Raw genomic sequence first — 21,667 nt, forward strand, 5'->3', positions numbered from 1 at the left:
CCCAAAGTCACTGGCAGCTCCTCAGGAAGGAGGGCTCAGCCATTTGCCCTTTCACCACTTGAAGGAATACTGAAAATGAAAAACTCAACTCAACACGGCCAAAGGAAAAAAAAGAAAGGTGCTGTAAGTTCACTGTGGTTGTAAAATCATCTCAGAACCATCTGTAAAGTTTTATTTGCAGTGGTAATTGGAAGTCTGGTAGCAAGCCAACACCAGCCTGTCTGCTCTTTCAGCTATCAGTTGCATTCCTGATTTTTTTTTTTTTTATGCAAGGAAGAAGGAACCAAAGGCCAGGAGCCCACAAACTGTTCCTTCCAAGAAAAAAACAAAACAATACAAAAGGGAGCCATATTTAAGAACCGTTCATTTCAAGATGCCTGGACATACTGCGTTTGAAAGACTGGAGATCATAGGAAGTAGGAAATACAGACAGAGGGAGACAGCTCCAGAGCTGACCTGTTGCATACATAAAGGAATGGGAGTAACAGTTAGCTCTTGCATTAGAGAATTGGGCAGAAAAAGGATAAGAGCTTGCTGTTAGATGGGTGCTATGCACCTGACTTAGTGCTGGAGGGATGCAAGCAGATAGTTCATAGGAGCAGTGGCCACTGAAGTATCAACAGAAAAGAGATAAAGATGCAACAGTACAGTGAAGAGACAGAGGTTGAAGTGAGCTAGTAAGAGGAGGAGAGTTAATGAGACAAAAAGCCTTTGATTCCACCTTGTTGAGATGAGCTGTACATGGGGAGCCTCTGCATACAAGAGAGCTGTACTCTACACAGGGGCGAATAAAACCCCTGTATAAAATCAACAACCATGCAGGGGTGAAGAAGACATTTTGTTGGCTTAGCACACCTAATCTCTTGGAAGCAGATTTTACAAGAGAGGTACAGTAATATGATCATTCCAAGATAAATCCTGAGTGAATGAAACCCCAAGTAGTGTATGTTTAAAGATGATGATGGATTGAGTTGGATATTGTTAAAAATTAGAGGATACTCCAGTGGAGGATTTTGATGGGTCAAAAGATGTAATGAAGTAGATTCAACAATTAAGGTAATATGATCTTTCCAAGATAAATCCAAAGAGAATGAAACCCCAAGTATGTTCAAAGATGATGATAGATTGAGTTAGTTATTGTTAAAAACTAATGGATACTCCAGTGGAAGATTTTGATGGATCAAAAGATGTAAAAACTCAGTTTTTTATGGATTAAAAAACAACATGATTACTTTTACCCCAATCAGAGATATGAGCCAAGTCAGACATTAGGTGTGCCATAGCCTCATCCCTTGTTTTTTGAAGTAACTACTGAGATGGACACTGAGAAGCGGATGGAAAGGTGAAGGGTGGAGTCATCAGTGTATGAGTGGATAGAGTAAGATTTAAGTCATTGATGAATAGAAGGAAGAGAGTTGGTGATAGGACAGAGCCCTGAGGAACACCACTATTGACAGCTCAAGGAGAAGAATGGTGGATGTCTACAACAGCAGCTGCAGACTGACCAGAAAGGAAGCTAGAGATGAAGGCACAGACAGATGGAGAGGAAATGTAAAAGGGTAGTTTGGAAATTAAAGATTTATGCCAGACATGATCAGAAGCCTATGAAATGTCAAGTGTATTGGCAAAGCTTTTGACAAAGTCCCAAAAGGAGGATGACCAGGAGTTTGAAAGGAAGGTGAAAAGATTGCCAGTGGAACGTCCTTGGCAGAACTCATACTGATGATCAAATAGAAGGTTGTGATGGGAAAGGTGCTTTAATTTTCTTTTGTCAAGATTGGATTAAAAAACTTTAGAAATACAGGATGTTAAAGCAACTGGGCAATACAGGCATACCCTGATATCCGGCACCCCAATAACCGAACAAAAGAAACTGGGGAACATTCCCAAGATCTGAACTACCGTCGATTCGCTACACTGAACACTCCGCCACTCCCTCGGTTTGAAACAAGCACGTAGCATGCAAACGAGGACTCTGGAGGTGTGTGCGACTCTCCCTGTCCTCCCTTCATCTTCTCACTTCTCCCCCTGTTCCCAACCCCCTCTGTCCTTCCTGCATCCCCTGTCACACTCAGCACTGCCAGGCATGTCACCCTCCCTGTCCCTTTGCCCTCCCCCACCCTGACTTGTCTCCTTCTTTTTCCCCCGCCCTCCCCCACCCCCGCTTGTCTCCCTCCCCATTCCCTCCCCCACCCCCGCTTGTCTCTCTCCCCATTCTCTCCCCCTCCCCCTCTCCTGCCTGTCTCCCTCCCTGTTCCACCATTCTCCCCCACCCCTGCTTAGTGTGCTGCCTGCCTGCCTGCCCTCTGCGACAACCACTCTCCCACTCTCACTGTGTCTGTTTCCCTGAATGCATCTCAACACCGCACCTCCCACCACCTTACCTTCCTGCATGTGATGTCTGATGTCTCATTTTTTAGCAACAGTAGTGTTTATGAAAATAATAACATTACCTATGGGGTTCTGTGTCAGTCTCTATTAATTAAGTAAGGTATATGAGAGTTTGGGTTTGGGCCTAGAATGCATCTCTGGTTTTTCTTCAGTATCTTATGGGGAAAAACTGCCTTGATATCCAGAATCTCGCTGTCCGACCACTCCCACTGGTACAAAACACTGCTAGATATTGAGGTATACCTATAGTTAGATGGCTGGGAATGGTCATCCATCTTTGGGACAGGCTGAATGAAAGCAAACTTCTAGCAAGAAGGAATAGTACGAGTTAACAAAGGCAAAAGGGTTTACCTAGGCAGGGCGTAATCAAACAAACACAGTTCTTGAGGACAACAGGAGGGACTTCATCAGGCCAATATGCCTTGTTAATGTTGAGGACAGTGATGGCAGAAAACAAATCAACTGAAGAAATTTTAATGTCAGCCATGAGAAAGTCAGAGGGAAGCAGTGATGGAGGAACAGCACTGGAAATCATGTAAGGTGGAATTGAGGAAGAAAGCATGAGCAAAGAGTACCGCTTTACCGGTAGAAGAAGCAACTACAGAGCCAACAGGGCAGAAAAGAGGAGGGAAGGATGATGAATTTAAGTTGTTACCCTAGATAGATTTTTGGCGAGGCATCAGAAGGAGTTGGAAGAATTTCAATGGGAGAGCTCAGAGCGTTCAGTAGGAATGGAATTTTTTTTAGCTCAACAGGCTGTTTTGGGTGACAGAGGAAATATTAGATTCTGGGATGAATTAATATGTGTGGTAACTAGTGTGGCAGATGATGAAACTGTAGATTTGGGAGGGAACTTAAATGGTCATGTGGGTGAAGCAGCTCAAGGACATGAAGGGGTACATGGGGAATGAACATATGGTATGAGGAATGTGGAAGGGGAAAGGATCCTTGAGTTTGGGGAGCCAATGAACATGAGCGTGTGTAATACGCATTTTAAGAAAAGGGAAAGTATGCTGATTACTTATGGGTCTAGGAGAAATAGTGGCTAGATATATATATTCCTGGTTGGGTGGGCTGATACGAGGTTGGTGAGGGATGTTAAAGCTAGAGAAACTGAAGAGTGTGTGCAGCAACACAAATTACAGGCAGTCGCCGACTTACGAAAATAATAGGTTCTTAAAGGTCTTTCGTACGTCATTTTTTTTTTTTCGTAAATCCATCTCTCATTCCTACTCTCTCTCTCTCCCAGATTAAAGCCCATTACTGTCTCCACTCCTCCACTTATCCCCTACCCTTCCCTGAACTGCAATTATCACCTCACCTAACCTTGTCAGTGCCTTCACCTGACCCCATCCTTCCTTGTCATGACTGACCCCACCCTCAACACAATTTTTTTCTACCACTTCTTGGATATAAACAAGGGGTGGTTGGGCTGATTGCTCACATAATGTCACTCAGGGATGAGTGAGGCTGGTCACTCTCATCTTAATTGTCAGGACCAACCTCCTAGCCCCAGGCTCCTACGCTCCTCATGGGACAATGTAGGATTGGATGATGGATGATGAATGGATCTGCGGATTTTCGTAAGTCGATCCTTCGTAAGTAGGGGTCTGACTGTACTGATGTGTCCTGGTCCTTAAGGAGAGGGTGGTGATGAAGAGGAAATCTGCACCTAGGAGAAAATTATGGAAGTTGAAAAACCATGCAGAAAGGGATGCCTTCTATAGCAAAATGAGTAGAGTGGTGGCTGAACAGGGAGCAGTTGACAGAAGTGTTAATGAGCAGTAAAGAGTTCTCAAGAACAATCTCCTGAGAGGTACTGATTCAGAGTGTGGATGGACAAGGGATCCCCAAGACATAAAGTATCATGGTGGTGGGATGAGGGTGTAGAGATTGCAATTATGGAGAAAAGAAGGCTTTTCCAGGAATGGAAAAGGGGTGATAAAGAGGAATACTTGGCTGCCAAGCATAAGACTAGAGAAAAGGACAAAATACAGGACAAAATATGAGTTTCAGAGACTTTTATTGGATAACCTAAATACAGTAGTGTGGAATGAAGGAATATGATATTTAAGGTGGCAAATCAGATGAACAGGGAAAACAGGGATAGAGGTAAGTATTGTGTGATAAATGATGAAGGAAAGGTGGTGGTGAACAGTGTGGATATTAAAGACACCTGGAGAGGGTATTATAATCGGTTACTGAATGAGGAATTGAATGGAACAGGGAAGGTATGGAGTAAGTGGATACAATGTTTGGCCCTTGCCTTTTGATACTGTGAGTGGGGCACTAGGCAGGATGCAGGTGGGGAAGGCAGCAGCTGTGTCTGGATTGACTGCTGTAATGCTGAATGACTCAGGAGATATAGGAGTGGGGTTAGTTACTGATTTGATATATACAATTATATATGAGTGTGTTATCCCAGATGACTGGGTGAAGAGTGTGACAGTAACTGTGTACAAGGGAATGGATGATGCCCTGGAAAGAGGAAATAACAGAGGCATAAAAACCTTTCAAACAAATAATGAAGGTAACGGGGACAGTCCTAAAAGGTATGATTAGAGAAAGAGTGGGTACTGATGGGATGGAGTTTAGGTTTATGCCAGGCAAAGTGACCACTGATGCCATACTCACTGTTCAACAACTTCTGGAAAAATTTTTGGAAAGAAAAGGGATTTGTTCTTTGCTTTGTTGATTTGGAGAAGGCCTTAACCCCTTCTTTACCGAAAATGTGTTTTGATGTACCCCCGTACATCGCCAGTAAACACCTGTGAGACACCGGAACCGCTACCGTTGTACGCTGGTACACCCTCTAATGAATGGCAGCTTATGGGCCTCAGGGGAGCCTGGTAAGGCTGTTTCTGAGGACCTCGGGTTAGCAATAGCTCTGTGTTTTGACAACAAAGACTGTGATGAAGTTCTGACGAATTCTGACATCATAAGATACATCATGACTGAGTTGCGGTGGCACCAATGGCTTGCTCACTCATCTGTGATGAAACTTCTTTTAGACCAATCATTATTTTATTTATAATTTCTACTACAGATATCGTACCATATTTTTTGCTGACATACAGCAAAATTTACACCCCTTGGCCTGCCTAAGAGAGTCAGTTACCACGCACTTGACCACGAGAGAGGGTGTACAGGATATTTTTCTCTCATGGCGTCTCTGGCAGATTCCGATAGTGACGAGTTTATTCCTCATGAGGATACTTATTTAGATGTGTCAGATGATGCAGCAGTGACTGATGTGTCAGTAGATGACTGTGATCCTGAAAATGATAGCGAAGTTGATGTGAGTGAGGAGGAGGAGGAAATTAGTAGCGAGCTTAGTGACGCTGCACTCTCAGCAACAAGTGGGTCAAGGTCGCCATCACCATCACGTGTGTCCACACACTTCATGCTCAGCTTACAAGGTAAATAAATAAGCCATCCATCTGTGCAGGACATTTTTTTCAAGCCAGTTTGTACAGTAGTTACCTGGGTAACAGTACTTTAGCATAAGATACGTAAACTTATATACCGTAATGATTTATTTTATAATATTTTTTTATTACCAACATCATGCTGGGTTTATGTGATCATCAGTATACAAACAAATAAAAAAGAGTGAATGGTTTCGACATGGCAAAAAATATACACCTCACACTACGGGAGGGGGAGCTATCAGGTCGGTAAAGAAGGGGTTAATAGAGTCCCTAGGGAACTGGTGAAGTGGGCAATGAGAAAGCTTGGGATCAAGGAGTGGCTGGTTAGAGTGGTTATGGCTATGTATGTGGGTGCTCACATCCAGATGAGAGTGAATGATTTGACTGATAAGTTTTCTGTGAGTGTTGGTGTGCATCAGGGGCCAGTTAAAACCCCTTGTTGTTTATCATGGTGCTTGAAATCCTCTCATGTGACTTCAGAGACAGATTCCCATGGAAGGTGTTGTATGTCAATAATTTGGTGTTGATTGCAGGAAGTGGAGAGATGGTATGGGGGACAAAACCATCATAGTAAATGCAGATAAAACAAAGGGATGGTATCTAGGGTTGGTGGCAATACTGTCAAAGAAGAGGGAGAATGGCCATGTGCAGTTTGCCACAAAGGCATGGGTAGTAATTCCATTTTGTGCAGTGTTTGTGATAAGTGGGTGCATTGAAGATGTAGTGGAACTGGAGGCAGGCTGTGAGGTAATGCTGAATTCTTGCATGCAGTGTGTTGGGGAGAGCACGTGGAGACTGTCAGGCATAAAAGGACTGATCTTGCTGGTGAATCTCTTCAGTGTGGGGAAGAGTTTTGCTACTTGGCAGACATGTGTGCTGTAGGTTGGACTGGTGGTGGGGCTGGAGCTGGCTCTGTGGCTGGTGTGGGGAGTGGCTGGAGGAAGTTCAGGGAACTGTTGCCTCTCCTAACATTGACAGGGCTCTCTCTCTGTGCTGAGGGATCTTTGTATGCATCATGTGTTGGGAGTGTGGTGCTGTATGATAGTGGGACCTGGGCAGTAAAGGGAGAGGATATACACAGGCTCAAATGTACAGAGATGACAATGATTTGGTGGATGTGTGGTGTTTCCTTGAATGCAAGGACAAGGGGAGCTAGGTTTAAAATGGAAGTGTTAAGAGGAAGTATGGGACTGTAGTGTATTGGTGTAGTGATGAGGTGAGGTAGACTGAGATGGTTTGAGCATGTGGAAATGACTAAGAATGGCTGTTGGGTGCAGAAAGTGAAAAGTGTGAATGCTGGGGGTTGGGCTATGAGAGGCAGACTGAAAAAGATCTGGGACGAGGTCATAGGGTGTGACTGCAAGGATGAGGGACTAAATGGGGAGGCTGCCAGAGACTGAGGAGAATGGACAGCCACCATTAGGTGACCAAGGCTGATGCATGCGAGCCAGTTGGAGCCTTTATAGATAAAAAATAAAATGAAAACAAGTGAAAATGAAGGACAGAATTAGCACGATTCTGGGCAGAAACATACAAGAGATGAGATTCAAGGGTGGATGGTAACTTGTAGGCGTGCTTCTTCTCATGGAGAGCAGTAGAACAAATGTGATGAAACCAACTTATCACTCAACTGCTTTAACATCATGTCTCAAAAGTGTTCAAGTCTATTCTTAACAGAAAAATTTTAAAGCATTTCTCCTATCACAATCTTCTTTCTAATCATCAGTATGGGTTCCATCAGGGATGCTCCACTGGCGATCTTCTCACCTACCTTTCAGACTCCTGGTCATCCTCCTTTCAGGCAAAAGCTTTGCCACTGCACTTGACATCTCAAAGGCTTTCAATCGAGTCTGGCATAAACTTTTAATTTCTAAACTGCCCTCTTACGGTTTCTTTCTACCTGTGCCTTCATCTCTAGCTTCCTCTCTGGTCGTTTTATAGCTGTTGTTATAGATGGTCACCGTTCATCTCCTAGTTCTATCAAGAGTGGTGTTTCTCAGGGCTATGTGCTATCACCAACTCTCTTCATTTTATTCATCAATGACCTTCTAAGCTGTAAATCTAACCCCATCCACTCACATACTGATGATTCCACCCTTCACCTTTTCAATTGGTTCTCGCAACATCCACCTCAAAAAACAAGGGATGATGCTATGGCACACCTAATGTCTGCCTTGGCTTGTATCTCTGACTGGGGTAAAAGTAATCTTGTTGTTTTTAATGCAGCAAAGATTCAGTTTTTACACCTATCAACCCATCAAAATCTTCCACAGGAGTACCCGCTAATGTTTAATAATATCCACCTCAATCCTGCATCATCCCTAAACATACATAGGGTTTCATTCTCTTGGGATTTATCTTGGGAAGATCATATTACATCTCTTGTAAAATCTGCTTCCAAGAGATTTGGTGTACGAAGTCAACTCCGAATCTTCTTTACCCTCCGACAGTTGTTGACTTTATATACGGGTTTTGTTGCCTCTGTGTAGAGTACAACTCTCATGTATGGGGAGGCTCCCCACATACAGCTCTTCTCAACAAGGTGGAGTCAAAGGCTTTTCATCTCATTAACTATCCTCCTCATACTGGCTCCCTTCAACCACTGTCTCTTCACTGTACTGTTGCATCTTCATCTCTTTTCTATTGCTACTTCAATGGTCACTGCTCCTCTGAACTGTCTGCTTGCATCCCTTTACCTCTACAACCGGTGCATACCACCCGTCTAGTAACAAATTCTCATCCCTTTTCTGTCCAACTCTCTAATGCAAGAGTTAACTGTTACTCTCAGTCCTTCATTTATGCAACAGGTCAACTCTGGAACGGTCTCTGTCTGTCTGTATTTCCTACTTCCTATGATCTCCAATCTTTCAAACAGTGTGTCCAGGCATCTTGAAATGAACGGATCTTGAGTTTGGCTCTCTGTTGTATTTTTTTTGTTTTTTTCTTGGGTTTGTAGGCTCGATGTAATGCTGCTCTTGGGTGTCTGCCCTTTCCTCTCCTCCATCCTTCTTTCCTTTCATCCTCTTCTGTCTTTCTTTCCTTCATTCTTTCCTCTTCCTTCTGCCTGTGGGTGACTCTACATTAAGTGACAAGCCAAATAGTTTCCTGTACACCAGGAAACCATTTACTATGCTGGGTGGTAACTATCTATCTATCTATTGCCAGACGCCTCAATCCCATTCGGGGTGGCCACAAACAAATCGCCTCCATGTCACCCTGTCCCCTGCCATTTCACTGCCCTGCTCCCAACTCACACCCCCCTCTCTTATATACTGTACCTCTCCACCCCATCCCTCCATCTCATCCTTGGCCTCCCCCTCCCTCTCCCCACCTCCACCTCACTCACATACACTCTCTTCGTCAGTCTTTCACCCTCCATCCTCTCCACATGGCCAAACCACCTCAGTGTGTTCCTCATAACGCTTCCTATCACATCCACACCCACACCACAATGCTCCTTTATATCCTCATTTGTCAGCCTGTCTCTCCATGTGACTCCACAGGCTCCTCTTAAATAACTCATTTCCACAGCTCTCACTCTTGACTTGTGCCCTTCCAACAAAGTCCAGGCTTCACTTCCATAAGTTAGAGTTGGTATCACAATACTGTCATGTAGTAACTTTTTCACTTCCATGCTCACTTCCCGGTTTCTTATCACTGCTTTCAAAGAACCAGCAACCTTTCTTCCCTACTGTACCCTTTCAAGCACTTCACCCTCCAAACCTCCATCCTTACTCATCACACTACCCAAGTACTTAAACGTACTCACATTTTCCAATTCCTCACCATCCAACCTCGCTGTACATTCACTGACTTCACCTCTCACAAAGACCATCACTTTACTCTTCCCTACATTCACCTTTAGATTCCGTTTCTTACATACTCTCCCAAACTCTTCCACCAAGCCTTGCAGCTCCCCTTCGTCTTCACTCAAAAACACAGTATCATCTGCAAACAACAGTACAGGGAGTTTCCAAACACTACCCTCTCTCACTAGGGCCACTCCAACATCCACTACCCTACCTTGTACCTCTTTTATTACCCATCCTTGTACAGACTGAACAACCATGAAGACATGACACATCCCTGTTTCAACCCAACTTTCAAAGAGAAAAATTCACTCAGTTCACCATCCACACGCACTGCAGCCTTAGCACCATCATACATACTCTTCACAGCATTCAACAACTTCCCATCTACTCCATATATTCTTAATACTTTCCACAATCCTTGTCTATCCACCCTATCATATGCTTTCTCCAAATCCATGAAAGCCGCATACAACTTCTTTCCCTTCTCTAGAAACTTTTCCACTAAAGATCTAAGAATGAATATCTGATCTACACAACCTCTTCCCTTCCTAAAGCCTCCCTGTTCTTATATGGGTGGTAACCATATAACCAAATATTGGCACTGGTGGTTTAATGGGTAATTAAGGCATTCCAATTGGATTGAGTTGGTGAAGGTTTATATGCAAGGGATGGTTGGGGTTTATTGCTCACATAATGCCACTCAGGGATGAGTGAGACTGGTCACTCTCACTTAAATGTCAGGGCCGACTTGCCTAGCCCCGGGCTCCTACGCTCCTCATGGGGCAACGTAGAATTGGATGATGGATGGATGAATGGATGGTTTGCAGGATCCTGACCTATGGTTACTTCTTCCTTGCATTTAAGAGAGAGAGAGAGAGAGAGAGAGAGAGACTTGTTTGCCAGGTGGATCTGTGAAAGGAAAGGAGAGCCTAAGGTGGTGATGAATGTGGAAATCACCTAGAATGGAGATGTCAGAGAAAGGAAAAATCAACAGAATGTGTTCCATCTTAGAAGTAGGATAGTCAAAGAATTTTTCAGTCAGTAGAATTAGGGGAAAAGTACAACTGTACAAAAAAGTATCATTACGACATTGTGCTAAACAATATGATGAATGACGATGGTTTAGGAAAAACGGGAACAGGGCTAGGAAACTGTCGGTACCCTTCCATATACAACAGTGTTGGTTATGCATGGGATACAAGAGGCATATCCTGTGTTTGAGGTAATAAACGCGTTGATATGAATGTATCAACCCTTCGGAAACAGCAGCCATTGTAGTGTTCGTCATGTATCTATCGGACCCTGAGTAACGATACTTTTTTGTACACCTGTACACAACACAGATAACTTAGTCAGAGAATGACACCATAACCAAAGCCAGAAGGTAGAGAAGTTCAGGAATATAAGGGCAAGATATGCCGTTGTGTACATATACACAACAGCCATCTATGGCTTTGACATGAATATATAGAAAATTGGAGGATAGAGAGAAGGGTTTGCTACCAGTTACTTCAGACAGGCGAGTCTCAGTGAGGAAGAGAAGGTGCGGCTCAGAGGAGGAGAGGTGGTGTTCAATAGAGAAAATGTTGCAGAATGAAGAAGTGGGTCAGACTGGTTCCAAGCATCTCTCTTGGCCATCACCGGAAAGGGGGTGGATGTTGGGGACTTTTATGGCTCCCCCCTTCGGGATTCAGTGGCTGGATGTTGACAATGACTGATCGATTGATCTGTAAGAGGTTTGGCACATTAGTGCCTGGTGTTGCAGCTGCAAGGCTATTCAACGCCATCAACAGTACAAGCATAGAATGTAGCGATTAACCAGGAAAACTGGAAGACTGTCTTACAAGATTGGCCCTCCAGCTCTCATGGTTCAAAATTTAAAAAATACCCTCAAATATGAGCATCTGACTTTAATAATTATATCAAATGAAAAAGTCTGACAGATTTAGGAAGCTCAACAATGCCCCTGCGCATCTGCCAGAGAAGGATTTGGTTGCTGATAACAGGCGGATTAGGGGCATATTTCTGCCACCTAATACGACTGCTCTCATTCAACCAATGGACCAGAGTGTTATTATGGCAGCCATGAGATTGTACCATTGGAGGTTCCTCGAAGAGGTGATGGTGGTGCTTGAGGACAAGGAAAGGGTCGACACATGTGGGGAACAGACCTTGGAGAATCTACATCACATCCGTGATATTCAACTAGGCCAATGCTTGGAAGGAAGTTTCCATGAAAACCTTGGAAAGTGGTTGGTCATCTTCACGGATGCAAGGCCGTGAGCAACTTTAAAGGATCTGACATGAACAATTTCCACCTTTGGCTACATAATGTAGGCAAGGATGTGGACATTGACGACGTGAGGGATTGGCTGAACGACGACAACGGAAACCCTGGTTATCATATGTTGTCTGATGAAGAGATCGCCGCTGATGTCTCTGCGGGGCTGACAAAAGGAAGCGAGGAGGACGAGGATGAAGACCCTGACCAAGGCCACCCTGCCACTCCATCACTCCCTTGTCGTGGTGCACTGCAGGCCAGTATTGAGCAGGTGCTCGAGTGTGCCGAGCATCCTCAGTGCGACAGGGAGTTGGTGCCACTCAAGCTGGCCATGGATCTCAGGGCAGTCAGGCCGCGCCTATCGTCAGGCGAAGATTGACTCCTTCTTCAAGCCTGCCACCCCCACGAGTGCCAGCCCCTTTTCCCCACTATGTCCACCACCACCTGCTCGACCCCAGTCTTCACTCTCGAAACCACAACTGAGCACATCAACTGCTGATGAGTCACCGTTAGACGTGAGCTTGTGGTTGTCTTCAGAGAGTCTAGAGGTGGGTAGGGCTCCATCACCTCACTCACCATCCCCAATCATCGGCCGGCTTCAAGAGGAGGAGGAGGAGGAGGAAGAGGACGATTAGGAGGAGGAGGAGGAGAGGGAGTTCTTTGACCTTTGCTGGGTCGTTGTGTTAGCCACTAGACCACATGGGATACCTGTACACCTGCTGCAACCTGTTGGATTACGACGCCTGTCTGCTATTCACTGGGTGGTCTGCTTTTTTTTTTTTTTTTTTTTTTTTTTTTATTTGTATTGTTTATGCTTTTATTTCCTAGTGCTTAGGATTACATGCATATTGCAATGTGTGTTTTGATGTCTAAAAACAGCCAAAAGATCTCAAAACACTGTCAAAATTAGGAGGGGTACTGTACATATTGGTAAGGTTTTGAATATATATATACAGTATATTTTTATGCATTTTTCTTAGTGTTTAGGATTATACTGCACAGTGCAATATGTGTCTTGATGTCTAAAAACAGCCAAGACTGCTAAAATGAGGAAAAGTCTATAATATTGGTAGGGTTTTGCATATACAGTATACAGTAATCACTCCAATATCCGACGTAACAGAGCCATAGGTAGGTCCGGATATTGGTTCTGTCCGGATATTGGGCCCCAGCTTATGGACTTGTACTTATGGACCCTAACTCAGAGAAACACCTATGCAACTCCCTCTGGACATGCATAGCACCTATTTAACACCCAAGTCACACCAATAAGGCACATAAATGACTGAAATAAATGCAAAAGAAACATAAAATGAGGGTTTAGAAGTATGTTCATACAATAATAAACATTCTGGTGACTGGCTCCTGGACTGGTACTTATGGACCCTAACCTAGCCTAACTCAGAAAAACACCTTCCTACTGCACATGCATAGCTCCTAACACCCTATTCACACCAATAAAGGACATTAAAGAGTGAAATGAGGTAAGTATAGTATGGAAAAAAAGTACAGTATGAAACATTCTTATGTCCGGATAGTGGGGATGTTCGGATATTGGGCGTCCGGATATTAGAGTGATTACTGTATATAAGTATATAATATATATATGCAGTATATATATATATATATATATATATACATATATATATATATATATATATATATATATATATATATACATATAAATATATATATATATATATATATATATATATATATATATATATATCCCATTGGATCCCAGGGGGTGCTGGGCGAGGCACTGCACTGGGAGGGCATTGAGTGAACCGCCCTCCGCCTATTGGCTCATAGTCGCGAAGCCCATAGGTCCCTGTCCAGGGGTTCCCTACTTTATAACGACTTGAAAAATCCCAGTTCTGTCCAATACTCTGGACACTGGGCTCCAATGGGTGTGAAAAAAGTGCAGATTGGCCTGGGAGGAAAGTAGAGTCCCGGAGGATTGGAAGTCAGGTATAATTATTCCCCTGTACAAAGGAAAAGGGGAAAAAGAAGTGTGTGGTAATCACAGGGGCATTTGTCTTCTTAGCATAATAGGAAAAGTGTATGGTAGGAGGGTGAAAGACTGACGAAGAGAGTGTATATGAGTAAGGTGGAGGGTGGAAGAGGGAGGGGGAGACCGAGGATGAGATGGAGGGATGGGGTGGAGAGGTATATGAGAGAGGGGGGTGTGAGTTGGGAGCAGGGCAGTGAAATGGCGGGGGACAGGGCGACTTGGAGGCGATTTGTTTGTGGCCACCCCAAACGGGATTGAGGCGTCTGGCAATAGATAGATAGATAGATAGTATGGTAGGATACTTATTGACAGAGTTAGAGAAAGAACAGAGAAATTAGTTGGAGAAGAACAGGGAGGCTTTAGGAAGGGAAGAGGATGTGTAGATCAGATATTCATTCTTAGATCTTTAGTGGAAAACTTTCTAGAGAAGGGAAAGAAGTTGTATGCGGCTTTCATGGATTTGGAGAAAGCATATGACAGGATGGATAGACAAGGATTGTGGAAAGTGTTAAGAATATATGGAGTAGATGGGAAGTTGTTGAATGCTGTGAAGAGTATGTACGATGGTGCAAAGGCTGCAGTGCGTGTGGATGGTGAACTGAGTGAATTTTTCTCTTTGAAAGTTGGGTTGAAACAGGGATGTGTCATGTCTCCATGGTTGTTCAATCTGTACCTGGATGGGGTAATAAAAGAGGTACAAGGTAGGGCAGTGGATGTTGGAGTGGCCCTGGTGAGAGAGGATAGTGTTTGGAAACTCCCTGTACTGTTGTTTGCAGATGATACTGTGTTGTTGAGTGAAGACGAAGGGGAGCTGCAAGACTTGGTGGATGAGTTTGAGAGAGTGTGTAAGAAACGGAATCAAGAGGTGAATGTAGGGAAGAGTAAAGTGATGGTCTCTGAGAGAGGTGAAGTCAGTGAATGTACAGCGAGGTTGGATGGTGAGGAATTGGAAAATGTGAGTACGTTTAAGTACTTGGGTAGTGTGATGAGTAAGGATGGAGGTTTGGAGAGTGAAGTGCTTGAAAGAGTACAGCAGGGAAGAAAGGTTGCTGGTTCTTTGAAAGCAGTGATAAGAAACCGGGAAGTGAGCATGGAAGTGAAAAAGTTACTACATGACAGTATTGTGATACCAACTCTAACGTATGGAAGTGAAGCTTGGACGTTGTTGGAAGGACACAAGTCAAGAGTGAGATCAGTGGAAATGAGTTATTTAAGAGGAGCCTGTGGAGTCACATGGAGAGACAGGCTGACAAATGAGGATATAAAGGAGCGTTGTGGTGTGGATGTGGATGTGATAGGAAGCGTTATGAGGAACACACTGAGGTGGTTTGGCCAGGTGGAGAGGATGGAGGGTGAGAGACTGACGAAGAGAGTGTATGTGAGTGAGGTGGAGGGGGGAAGAGGGAGGGGGAGGCCGAGGATGAGATGGAGGGATGGGGTGGAGAGGTATATGAGAGAGGGGGGTGTGAGTTGGGAGCAGGGCACTGAAATGGCGGGGGACAAGGCGACTTGGAAGCGATTTGTTTGTGGCCACACCGAATGGGATTGAGGCGTCTGGCAACAGATAGATTTATATATATATATATATATATATGAGGCGTCTAGAACCAAAGGGGCATCGGCGCCAAAATGTACTTCTGAGTTATGACGCTTTAAAGTTGTGTTTATGGCAACGTCATAACCAGAAGGCAATAAACAAACCTTTTATACATCAAAATGATCATCAGTGCCTATGCTCTACATGTAAAGCCAAAAAAAAAAAAAAAAAACAATAATAACCGTAACCACAAAATAGGCAGTAAACCAAACCCCCAATTTATAAGTGGGCATAATAACATATTGTAGGGATTTAAAAACATAGCAGAAAAAACATCAATGAATGTATTAATGTACAAAACTTTATTAACTGAAGATTCCAGTTCACTTAATATTAATAAACGAATAATTATTACTGTAATTTTACGTTTTTGACAACTAAAACTGAAATCAATGCAGTTATTATTTTTCCTCTACCATAATAGATTGAAATAATAACACTAAAAAAAAAAGTTTAGTGTAGTGCTTAAGTAAATTGAGAAGGGGTAGTGGAGGGTTAAATGGTGGGGTCGTCATCTAGGAAATCGACATCCAACTCTGCCTCCTCGGTGCCACGCCCCCTCCCACTGTCTCCCCTCACCACTCTCTTTTCCTCTTCCTTTCTACCTTTTTCCACTTCTCCACACACTTCTGACACTTACGAGAGGTTATAGGCACCACCTCCTCACTGTAACTATGTGCTGAACTCATCTTGTCATCCCCTCTTCAACCCCAATAACAACAGCTCATCTTGTCACCAATAATCCACGATAAATGGGGTAAAAATCCAATACGTAATAATTATACACCTCAGTGAACACGGGAGGGAAGCATCACTGGCACACCGGGCGGGCCACACGCATGCTGATTGGCTGCTCTGGGGGAGTGGCAGAGAGTGAGAATGCTGATTGGTTTGGGCTGTGTGGCTTAGATGCCTGCCTGCTCTGATTTGTTCGCCTGGCAGCGTGGACAATCCACGTGACTTTGAGCCCCTCTACCACTGTCCAGAAGGCCGAATCTTGTATGGCAACCAGTGCTGTCACTGAGAAGAAGGTTAAGCCTGTTGTCTCCCCTACCTAACTCAAAACCAGTATATTGGTGGGGATGCCCCTGTGGCTCTAGACGCCTCATATATATAAATAAACATTTATAAATATATATATACAGTAATCCCTCCAATTTCCACTGTATTAAGAGCCATAGGCAGGTCCGGATAGTGGTCCTGTCCGGATATTGGGCCCCCACTTTATGGACTTGTACTTATGGACCCTAACTCAGAAAAACACCTATACAACTCCCTCTGGACATGCATAGCACCTATTTAAGACCCAAATCATACCAATAAGGCACATAAAAGACTGAAATAAATGCAAAAGAAGCATAAAATGAGGTTTTTGAGGTAGGTTCATACAATATTCAACATTCTAGGTACTTACAAGTCCCTGGCTCCTGGACTGGTACTTATGGACCCTAACCTAGCCTAACTCAGAAAAACACCTTCCTACTGCACATGCATAGCACCTAAGACACAGCATATTCACACCAATAAGGGACATAAAAGAGTGAAATGAGGTGTTTGAGGTAAGTATAGTATGGAAAATACAGTAGAATACAATATGAAACATTCTGCCTACTTACAGCAAGTCCATGGCCATCTCGATGAATAACCGCATCCTCTCGGACTCTGACAGTAAGAAGGATTCCCTGAAGCTCTTGCAGTACACTGTTCATGAAGTCTTGCACTGAACTTATTCATTCGCACTCAGAAGTCCATTCTCTTCACAGTGCACCCTCTTGTCTAACTTATGCTCCATTGTAACTTAATAAGCGTTGCACTCTGCACTTTAACTCCTTCCACTCTTACAACCATTTTCTAAAGCAAAAACACATCTATTTACGTTAAATTTAGTTCAAAAATTGTATTTTCACTCACAACTGTAAATCCTTAACACAATGCACTGTTTTTTTTCACTGCACAACACTGTAAATTCACGTGTGGTCTAGTGGAGAAGTTCTTGGCGTCTATTCACTGTCAGAGTCCGAGAGTATCACTGGCAGGTGACCTAGGGGTGCGTCGCTGGGTCGTGGTGATGGCGTACCCACTGCAGACGACTCTGAAGACAGATGCAAACTTACATCGAGCGGTGACTCCACCGTGGCTGATGTGCTGGGCTGTGGCTCGGAGCATGAGGGCCTGTCTTGGGGAGGCAACGGAGTGGAGCCAGGGCTCGGCACAGCGGGGGTCACGGGCCTGAAAAAACTGTCAATCATTGGTTGACGCAAGGAACGACGATTCTGACGATTGATGATGAGCTGCCTGAAAGCACGCACTTCCTCCACAAGTCCCAAGGGCCCCATCTCCCTGTCACAGTCGGGGTATTCCAGGTAGTCGAGAACGAACTCTAGGTGTTCCCGGAGTGTGCTCAGCTTGGGGATGGCTGGAGTTGTGTCATGCTGAGAGGAGTCCGCATCATCGTCACAGTCCTCATCGGAATCTTTAAGCTGGGTACTGACACCTGCAACTGAAGATGCGATCTCAATATCAGACAAGGTCTGATACCCAGGATCGCCCTTGTCATCATCCACCCATTCACACACATCGTCCACATCTACATCGTCACCATGCGTACGTAGACGTGCATGGAAGTCGTCCACGTGAAAATCTAAGAAATCGTAGTCCACATCTATTCCGAGAAGCATACGAGACCAACCATTTTCTAGAGACTTGACGAGGACTTACTTCCATGCACTGGCCCAGTTGTAGATTGCAGACTTGATGCTGCAGCGGCGAAGGTTTTCCAAAGTCCGCTGATCTCGCGTGTCCCATCCCTCCCTGCGCTCGTCCTCGTCCTTGAGAACAACCATCACCTCGTCCAGGAACTTCCGTCGGTATAGGCGCTTTGTTGCCACGATCACTCCTTGGTCCATTGGTTGGATGAAAGCAGTCGTATTAGGTGGCAGAAACATGCACCTAATTCGGCCATTGTCAGCCACCAAGTCCTTGTCGCACGGATGGGCAGGTGCATTGTCGAGGAGAAGGGCCTTTACTTGGTCGCGCGGGATTCCCAGTGTCTTCGTCTGGTAATGTATGACCTCCTTGACGAAGTGGCGGTGGAACCAGTCTTTGAAAATCTGGGCTGTAAACCATGCCTTCAAAGAATGGTAGCAGACGGCAGGAAGGACATCCATCACCCCACGAAGATACCGAGGCTGCTTTGCATGGCCAACAATAACGGGCTTAAGCCGGGGCATGCCGTTAGCATTGGCACAACACAAAGCAGATATCCGTTGCTTGGAGAGCTTGTGGCTAGGTACACGCTTCTCCGTCTCCTCGGCTAGAGTGTTCGTTGATTTCATCAGCGTTGTAGACTTTACCAAGAGTGAGGCCCTCCCTGTCGATCAAGCCCTTCACCTTGTGCTGAAACTCGTCAACTCCATCCTTGTTAGCGTCCAAAGCTTCGCCATGAGCTTTACGGTTGGTAATGCCATGCCACAACTTGAATGCGAAGAGCCAACCCTCAGATGCCTTGAAGTCTAGGGCATCGTGAAGCCTGGCGAACTTTTCAGCAGCAGCCTTCAGCTCCGTACCACGTACCATCACACCAGCAGCATGTTGCTGTCGATACCAAATCAACGTGGAGCGATCGACTTCAGCAAACTTGGGAGCAAACATCATCTTTCTCTCCAAGTTGCGTTTGCTTCTCGACGAGAAGTCAGCCGTGTGCTGCATGAGTTTGTCTCGGGATCTCTTAATATCAAACAAAGTAGATCGGGCCAGGTTGAACTCGCGGAGGATGCGGGAAGAAGACCACCCCGCATCTACTTTCTCCAATATCTCTCGTTTCTTCTCCAGAGTCAACACCACTCTCTTTCTCTTCTCAGGCGGCTGGGCCATCATCACACACACGAAGAGGCACGGGAGCAGCAGGAGTGCCTACAGCAGGTAAGGCACCACCACAAAAGCGAGCATGTGGGCAGCCATGACGACGAGCGTTCACTCGCGACAAGAGACAGGTGAAAAGTGGGGAGGATGCAGGGGCGCTCTAGCGGACGTTGAAGGAATGACGCGCCACAACAAAGCTGTCCCGCGCCCCACGCGCGAAGTTCAAATTACGGGCGGGAAGAATTCTTTTTTTTCCCCTATTTTTTTTTTCGGTTTTTGGACCATTTTGGGAATACTGGATCCCAGCACGATTATGTCCGGTTAGTGGGGATGTTCGGATATTGGGCGTTCGGATGTTAGAGGGATTACATATAAATATATATATATATATATATATATATATATATATATATATATATATATATATATATATGTATATATATGTATATATATATATATATATATATATATATATATATATATATATATAAATTTATATACATGTAAATATATAAATAAATATATATATATAAATATATATATATATACACACATATATATATATATATATATATATATATATATATATATATATATATATATATATCCATCTATCTATTCCCAGACGCCTCAATCCCGTTTGGGGTGACCACAAACAAATCGCCTCCAAGTCGCCCTGTCCCCTGCCATTTCACTGCCCTGCTCCCAATTCACACACCACTCTCTCATATACCTCTCCACCCCCTCCCTCCATCTCATCCTCGGCCGACCCCTCCCTCTTTCCCCCTCCACCTCACTCACATACACTCTCTTCGTCAGTCTTTCACCCTCCATCCTCTCCACATGGCCAAACCACCTCAGTGTGTTCCTCATAACGCTTCCTATCACATCCACATCAATACCACAACGCTCCTTTATATCCTCATTTGTCAGCCTGTCTCTCCATGTGACTTCACAAGCTCCTCTTAAATAACTCATTTCCACTGCTTTCACTCTTGACTTGTGTCCTTCCAACAACGTCCAAGCTTCACTTCTGTACGTTAGAGTTGGTATCACAATACTGTCATGTAGTAACTTTTTCACTTCCATGCTCACTTCCCGGTTTCTTATCACTGCTTTCAAAGAACCAGCAACCTTTCTTCCCTACTGTACCCTTTCAAGCACTTCACCCTCCAAACCTCCATCCTTACTCATCACACTACCCAAGTACTTAAACGTACTCACATTTTCCAATTCCTCACCATCCAACCTCGCTGTACATTCACTAACTTCACCTCTCTCAAAGACCATCACTTTACTCTTCCCTACATTCATCTTTAGATTCAGTTTCTTACACACTCTCTCAAACTCATCCACCAAGCCTTGCAGCTCCCCTTCGTCTTCACTCAACAACACAGTATCATCTGCAAACAACAGTACAGGGAGTTTCCAAACACTATCCTCTCTCACCAGGGCCACTCCAACATCCACTACCCTACCTTGTACCTTTTTTATTACCCCATCCACGTACAGATTGAACAACCATGGAGATATGACACATCCCTGTTTCAAACCAACTTTCAAAGAGAAAAATTCACTTAGGGCACCATCCACACGCACTGCACCCTTCGCACCATCGTACATACTCTTCACAGCATTCAACAACTTCCCATCTACTCCATATATTCTTAACACTTTCCACAATCCTTGTCTATCCACCCTGTCATATGTTTCTCCAAATCCATGAAAGCCGCATACAACTTCTTTCCCTTCTCTAGAAACTTTTCCACTAAAGATCTAAGAATGAATATCTGATCTACACAACCTCTTCCCTTCCTAAAGCCTCCCTGTTCTTCTCCAACTAATTTCTCTGTTCTTTCTCTAACTCTGTCAATAAGTATCCTACCATACACTTTTCCTATTATACTAAGAAGACAAATGCCCCTATGATTACCACACACTTCTTTTCCCCCTTTTCCTTTGTACAAGGGAATAATTATACCTGACTTCCAATCCTCCGGGACTCTACCTTCCTCCCAGGCCAATCTGCACATCTTCCACATCCATTCTACTACTATCTGTCCCCCATGCTTCAGCATTTCACCACACACTCCATCAATTCCTGGGGCTTTCCCCGATTTAACTTTCTTCATTGCTTCCACAACTTCTATCCTACTGATTTCTTCCTGTCTTCTCACCTCCCTCCTTCTCCCAGCCATTCCCCAGCCACTTATACTCACATTACTTCCATCCTCTACGTTCAACCATTCCTTAAAGTGTTCTCTCCACCTGCTCACTTTT

The 21,667-nt window shown here is 44.3% G+C and overlaps 1 protein-coding gene across 1 annotated transcript in view; it reads right to left on the reverse strand.

The window, feature by feature from the left end:
• Window positions 1-21,667, reverse strand: part of Trpm (transient receptor potential cation channel, subfamily M) — a 933,145-nt gene that overhangs the window by 241,054 nt on the left and 670,424 nt on the right. The window lies entirely within an intron of this gene.

Source organism: Coenobita brevimanus, chromosome 93 (assembly GCF_032717465.1).
Source record: "Coenobita brevimanus isolate Jiangsu-jjx chromosome 93, ASM3271746v2, whole genome shotgun sequence".
NCBI lineage: Eukaryota > Metazoa > Arthropoda > Malacostraca > Decapoda > Coenobitidae > Coenobita > Coenobita brevimanus.